Genomic DNA, 6,908 nt, shown 5'->3' with positions numbered 1-6,908 from the left:
GTCTCAGGCTTTGGAATTTTTTATTTAGCAAAAACACCAATCAAGCAACATAGCTTTGTGCACTTTGTGCCTGTTCAGTAAACATTCTTCACAACAACATTATATATATATATATATATATATATATATATATATATATAAATTCATTCATGGATGAATTTAGGAACGCTCCTGGATGAATGAGGGATTACGCCGACATCTAAATTCATATTAAACCAAACCCATTCCTAAAACCCATATGTGACCTAAATTAACTGGCAGATGATTACCTTCATCAGTCCCCATTGGAATTCTGTATGAATCAGACTTATATACGCCAAAGCCACAAGCCACGGATTGTTGGATAATGAATCTGGGAGCAATTACTTGGAAACAGTTTTGATGTTTCTAATCCGCAGTGTCAGAGGTCAATATAATCTGATACATGGTTCATTTTTAGGGACATGAAGGATGAAGAGGGAGATTGGAGACTGAATACATGTTATGTAAATTCTTCTAATCCACTGACAAAACAGCATCAATACACTTTCTGTTATGTTCATATCCTGTTTTGACATCCAAAAGTTAAATCTACCGGTATATCTCTACTTTTGGGACATAACCACATTTGTTCGGCTATGTATGGGTAATAACACAAAAAGGCAGTGATTAGACCAAGTCCTTGTCTTGTGAGTCACAAGTAAGTCACAAGTCCAAGTCCAAGTCCAGCTCCAAGTATTAGTCCTCTCACCTTTATACAGTTGCCTAGTACAGATTGTATTTTTAGAATCAAGAATAGGCTAATGACAAATATTTACACTTTTTTCACTTAAAGCATCAATTAAAAAATGACCTATTATTTTTGTGCCTTTCCTCAAAATTCCGCTTGCTGAAGTTTTGGAACCAAAGTCCACACTTCCTGCAGAAAGGCAAGATTTGCCAGATTTATTTTAGATAATACATGCTCTTTGGGACGTTTATTTGGAAAAAGCAAATACAATTCCAATTGTGCAGGGGCTGAAACATTTTGTAAAAAGAAAAATAAAGAAAAAAAGTTTGATAAATAGCTTGTTTTCCGCTGCTATCTGTGCCCAGCTTGTAGTCTACATGCCTCATTTTGACTAATGTGAACACACAACTAACCCAACACACAACATTTTGGGTATGAATATTATATTGTAGGCACAAAACAGTAATTTGAGGCCAGAAAGTCCTTTCTCACCCCTGTCACCAGGGGGCCTCAGTAGTAATCCAAAAACTGGATTATTCCAATTCTTTAAATTGGGACAGTTATATAAAAAATGAACCAACATTATTGACATATTAAGTTATTTATGATATTTTTAGATGACACATTTGCAGTGAATGTGCTATGATGTGACAGGACATATTAAAATATCTCAAATTTAAAATGTCATGACAGTATGTTGTCAATACAATTCCCGTGTAACTGTTTTTTATTTTGTTTTCACACCACAGAAAAGAGGTTTTACACCTAAAACATCAACCTACTAACCATTACAAGTATTTGTATCTGTACTTAAAGGTATACAAAGAAAATTACATATTCTTGCAGCTTGTTTTCTGGTATGGACTTTATAGTTCAAATGAGAGAGAATTTTAAATTCTGGGTTCATTGGAGACAACAAAAAGATGCAGGCCCTAAATTGTTTTGAAAAATAAATAAATAAATAAATAAATAAATAAATAAATAAATAATCATAATAATAATATAAATAAATACATACATAGATGAATAAATAACATTTGTAATTCTATTGATTATAAATGAATCAATACCAATGTGCAATACTAACATAATCATGTGCAATACTGACATAATCATGTGCAATACTGACTTAATCATGTGCAATTCTGTCATATTTATGTGCAATACTGACTTAATCATGTGCAATACTGACATAATCATGTGCAATACTGACATAATCATGTGCAATACTGACATAATCATGTGCAATACTGACTTAATCATGTGCAATTCTGTCATATTCATGTGCAATCTGACATAATGTCAATCATATTGGTGCAATATTCTCCGTCCATATAACTGCTGTAAATAAGAGTGTTACTTTTGTTACTATTATTATTACTTTTATTGAATTTTCTTTACTTTTTACTAAGAAAATAAGAGGTTTTTTTATATATATATATATATATATATATATATATATATATATATATATATATATATATATATATATATATATTTATATTTATTATAAGTGTTTTTTATAAGAGCTTTTCTATTAAGAGTGTTTTTTTTTTCTTAAAGCTTTCTATAAGTTACCTGTTCTTTTACTTCTGTACCTACTTGTGTTGCAACATCGAAATGTCCCCATTGTGTGCACAAAGGCTTATCTTATCTAATCTAATAGGAGGGATAAATGTGTAAGTCCTGAATCAAGAGTCAAATAGGGAATCATAGTAGCTCAAAGCATGGGTCAGATGGGCAGAGTAAGTCTATATTTGAGCAGCAGACGTGAGATTCCTCATGGCCGTATGATGTGGGGGGATTACTGGAGAATACCTCCTGTCATCAGAGGAAGCCTGAAGTGAGGAAGATGGGAAGGAAGGAGAGACAGAATTAGGCCAATTGTTTTGCTGTGCTTAACGCTTACTGGTTCGGTGAGTGAGTGTTTGGATATGCACTTCTGTATTTACATAATCTCAGCCTGCATTTATACTTTCTGTTTTCACAAAACACCATATGTAAAAGGTCGAAACTTATTCAGGAAATTTCAAAAAAGCTATGTTGTCAATTACAATAAAGCAAATGTTTTTATTTCAGATTCCAGATGTCGTCAAGGGGTAAATATGTATTGGAATTAATTATGTGTTACCATGATGTCCACCTTTGAAACTCCAATTGGATATAAAATTAATTTAACATGCTTGCCCCACAAACCAGGAGGTTTATCATAGTAACTAGCATTATTTTTTTTAAAAAGACTATAGCTTTGGTTTTGTGCCTATTTTGCAGTTATACAATAGAATTCTACAAGCATTTGTGAAGCAAGTTACATTTCACTGAAGTATTATACGGAAGGTTTGAGAATGTTTGCTTTGCCAGATTAGATTAGCATACAATTAACAAAAGCGTCAACAAATGTTAACCATAATGGAAGAAAAACTAAATTTGTAGTGTTGTTTCATACCATTATGCAAATTTGAAAAAATACATCAGCAAAAGTATGTTTGGACGATATTTTAGTTGTGACTGTATTTAAGAAAATGATGGGATAAGAATGATGGCATGGCATTACTTACAGCTATGGCATCATAAAGAGATTGGCCATCTGTCATTTAGGCTGCACTTGTTCAGCAAAACAATACAAGATCATAAAACACCACATGTAACAGAAAAGACCAAAACACAATCAACAAAACTTTTCAGATTGCAAAGCCTCCCTCATCATCCCTGTGAATCGGTAAAGTGCAGTTGGCAGAAGGATTGTTTTTGTTGAAACATCTGCATTTAATCCCCTCTTCACATTATTAAGAGTAAGCGGAAGCTATATATGGAAATATTTCCTTTTTGTGTTGCATTTGGAATTTGGAATTTGGAATTATGGGGGATTTGGATCTTTGGCTTAAACATGTTCTGATGAAATATGAAGAATAAAGGGGAAGTACATAATAGCGGCCAGTGTGAACATTTACCCTCATTTGAACTCTCATTGACTTTTCTCATTTGCTAAAACATGATATGATTTATGCCAACCTTGACATAATGGATATTTGGTTTGTTAAATTCCATACAGGTGGCAGCGCCTGAAAATGATTCTTAGTTGTTGGCATCAAATTTAATTACAATGATGGAAACATATCTTAACCTTGAGACACAGTAATGTCCCAAAGTATTTCCACTTAGCTTTCTTTTTGTGTAACTTGGCGTGTACTTGTGAGCGGAGGAAATGGGGGGGTAAAAGTAGTAGAACAACCTTTGGCAATGTGAATATGTTGGGTCCATTAGGAGATTGATTCTTAGCAGAGGGAATGGAGATGAATTTGAAGATGGCAGAGACCTATTACAAAAGCAGATCTGTCATAAATATATACATCTAGCTGCCAATACAAACTGTGTTATCTCATGTGTGTTTTCTCATCTCCACCACAACCGTCTCCAGGCTGCCCGGTGTCCGTGGAGACCTATACTCCCTGTCACCTGTCAATCAATAGCCCTGACTGACACTGACCTTGCTCGGCATTGTTAGGAAAACATTTGGGAGTGACCTTGCGTTTTCAAGCTGCTTCCACTGCAGGGTTTCCCCGGCAATTGGCTTGTGAAGGATGTGCAACGACAAATAAAAAGTGGATTGATTGCGTCTAATATTAGCTGATTTATTGACTTTGAGTCTAAACAGACTGATGGCCAGATGTTCACAGCGCTGCTGACCAGTTTTAATACAGATTTCAATGACGACATTAGATACACTGGGGGAGCTTCTAACAGTAAGGGGTTACATTTTTAAATGAATGATCAGATGATGAACAGCACTTTGGAGCATGTATCACCTACACTATATTTACCACTGGTCACAGAAAAACATTGAGAAATAATGAAGAGTTGAATCCAAGCTTAAGCGCTACACCCAAATAAGATAACATTTATAACAAATATTTAGGAGTTGCACATCTTCATTAAAAAAAAAAAATAGGACAAAGATACTCACATAACTTTTTTTTTGGCTACAACAAACAAGTAAACACTAATGCGTTTTGGAATGAAGCCTTCTTCAGAGCGCTTGAGATAAAATGTGCGACCCCTAAATATTTTTAATAAATGATAATGCATCATAAGAACACCACAAGGTATTTGATCCATAGTTGCATAAATAGTTTAATTATGCAGCCATAAATGGCTCATATATTTGGACCCAATCTCACATTACCAAGTCTTTAAAACTGGGATGCCTGATTTACAAACCATGAAAGGAAAAGATATTTCAATCCCTAGCTCCAAAACCCTTTGCACACCACTATTTACATGCATGAATATTTGGGAGCACAAACAGCTTTAGAAACGCTTTTTCAGACAGGGAAGAGAAGCAGGTGAGGCGCTATCACACCAACACATTCTAATCTCAAAGGTATATCAAGTACATAAGGTAAGTTATATCAAAGGTATATAAAGTGCTTTCTTATGGATTGCAATCTGTAAAATGTTTTATTATATGATTTTATGTCAAGTTCTTTATTTGTCACGTAGATCAGATTGTGGTTACTCCTGAGCCGCTGTGACCAACCTGTGGTCCAATCTATTTAGTATGTTTTGGAGGAAACTGGAGCAGACACGTGGAGAACATGCAAACTCTACTCAGAAAAGCCTCATCCGGGAATTGGCCCCAATGACCTTTTTGCTGAGAAGTGAGAGCAGTAACCACTCAGCCACACATGCAAAGTCTTCTTCTTTTACAATATGGAGGAGAACGCATTTACATGGAATAAAGTGTAACCCAACTTTAGAAATATTCCTCAAACCCTCCTGAAAGTGCCATCACTATCCTTCCTAGCCAACTCTAATGAACGAATAACTAATCACCACTGGCCTCTTAGTAGCAGGAATGAATTTAGATGAGTTCTTTTAGGCCAAAATTTTACACTTAAGCCAGATAGTTATTGTACATGTACTTTTGATCTGCCTAATTAGCAGGACAGTATGTGAATCTTGCCTTTAGTGCATTTAGTAAAGATGACAAATGTCTGTCTGCAGGGCACTACCACAGTCGCCCACTGTGAAATGCAAAACAACTGTATTTTAAACTGTATTTTCTGTCTGCTACAGGAAACTCACACAGGGATAGAGCCAAATCACTTTAAATAACAAGCTTATTTTGTGGAGGCATTATGCAGGTGAATGGTGCCAGTGCTGTGTTGGCCGCATTGGTTCACTGTCTAACTCAATCTGTCCAGCCTCATGTTTCTGTCAGTGTTAGTGTAAGCCAGCTGTCGGCGATGGCAGACACTAAATGGCAGTTTGGAGGGGGACAATGTCATTTTTGCTTTGAGCTTCATATAAGAAAACATGTCGAGGGAGAGTGAGAGGCTGTGTTGTTGAGGCAGAGGTTACAACTGCATGCGTGGGAGTCTTGACTAGACAGTTAGACTTCATTTTGAATAGCGTGTGCTGGGAAATCAGCGTCCAGAAATAAGCTTATGTTTGGACAGTGGAAAAGAGATGCAGATGCCATATTAACGAAACAAAAATAAAGGAAGGAAGCATGTGCAAGAACCCCAGCCTTTTATATACAGGGAATTGAAGAATGGGTCGAATGCAGGAATCAATTAAAAACAAATCTAGTTTAGTTGTGTAGTTGGTATTTAAATCTACCTCGCACATAGTATTCACATGCATGCTTTTTTTCTCACGCGCACAGCTATTAAACGGCTTTTTCAGAAGCACAATTGGATCTCAACCCAAAGTTCTGCTTTTACGAGCACCTTCAATGTTGCAATGGTACACAATCCAGATAGTGTTACAAATAAAAAGAAAACTTGAAATGATTTCAACGTTTTAGTGTTTTATTGCCTTTTGTGCTTGCTGCTGTTGTTGCTGCGGCGTGTGTTTCATTGTGCTGCTATCTGAACTTATTTACTCAGTTTTAATTGTGTTACTGTCCGGACTATCTTCAAACTATTCTTATATTATAATAATATAATTATTATCACTGGGTTATTATCTATATTGCATATATCCCTCTTCCCAGGGTGCCTTCTGCACAGCTGCTAAAGGATGGAAACTAGCCTCTTGGATGTGCAGTGTCCTTGAAATCAACAAACAAACAAAAAAACAAACAAACAAAACGTATTCTAAGGCTTCTTCCAAATAATAATTCAAACTTGAAAATGGTTCTGACTTGCTAATATGAATTAAACTCCACTGATCAAAGTTCAAACACTGAACTGGT

This window comes from Eucyclogobius newberryi, unplaced genomic scaffold, assembly GCF_026437365.1.
Source record: "Eucyclogobius newberryi isolate DKJ021-1_F unplaced genomic scaffold, fEucNew1.0.hap1 SCAF_15, whole genome shotgun sequence".
Taxonomy (NCBI): domain Eukaryota; kingdom Metazoa; phylum Chordata; class Actinopteri; order Gobiiformes; family Gobiidae; genus Eucyclogobius; species Eucyclogobius newberryi.
This window is presented reverse-complemented; position numbering follows the sequence as displayed.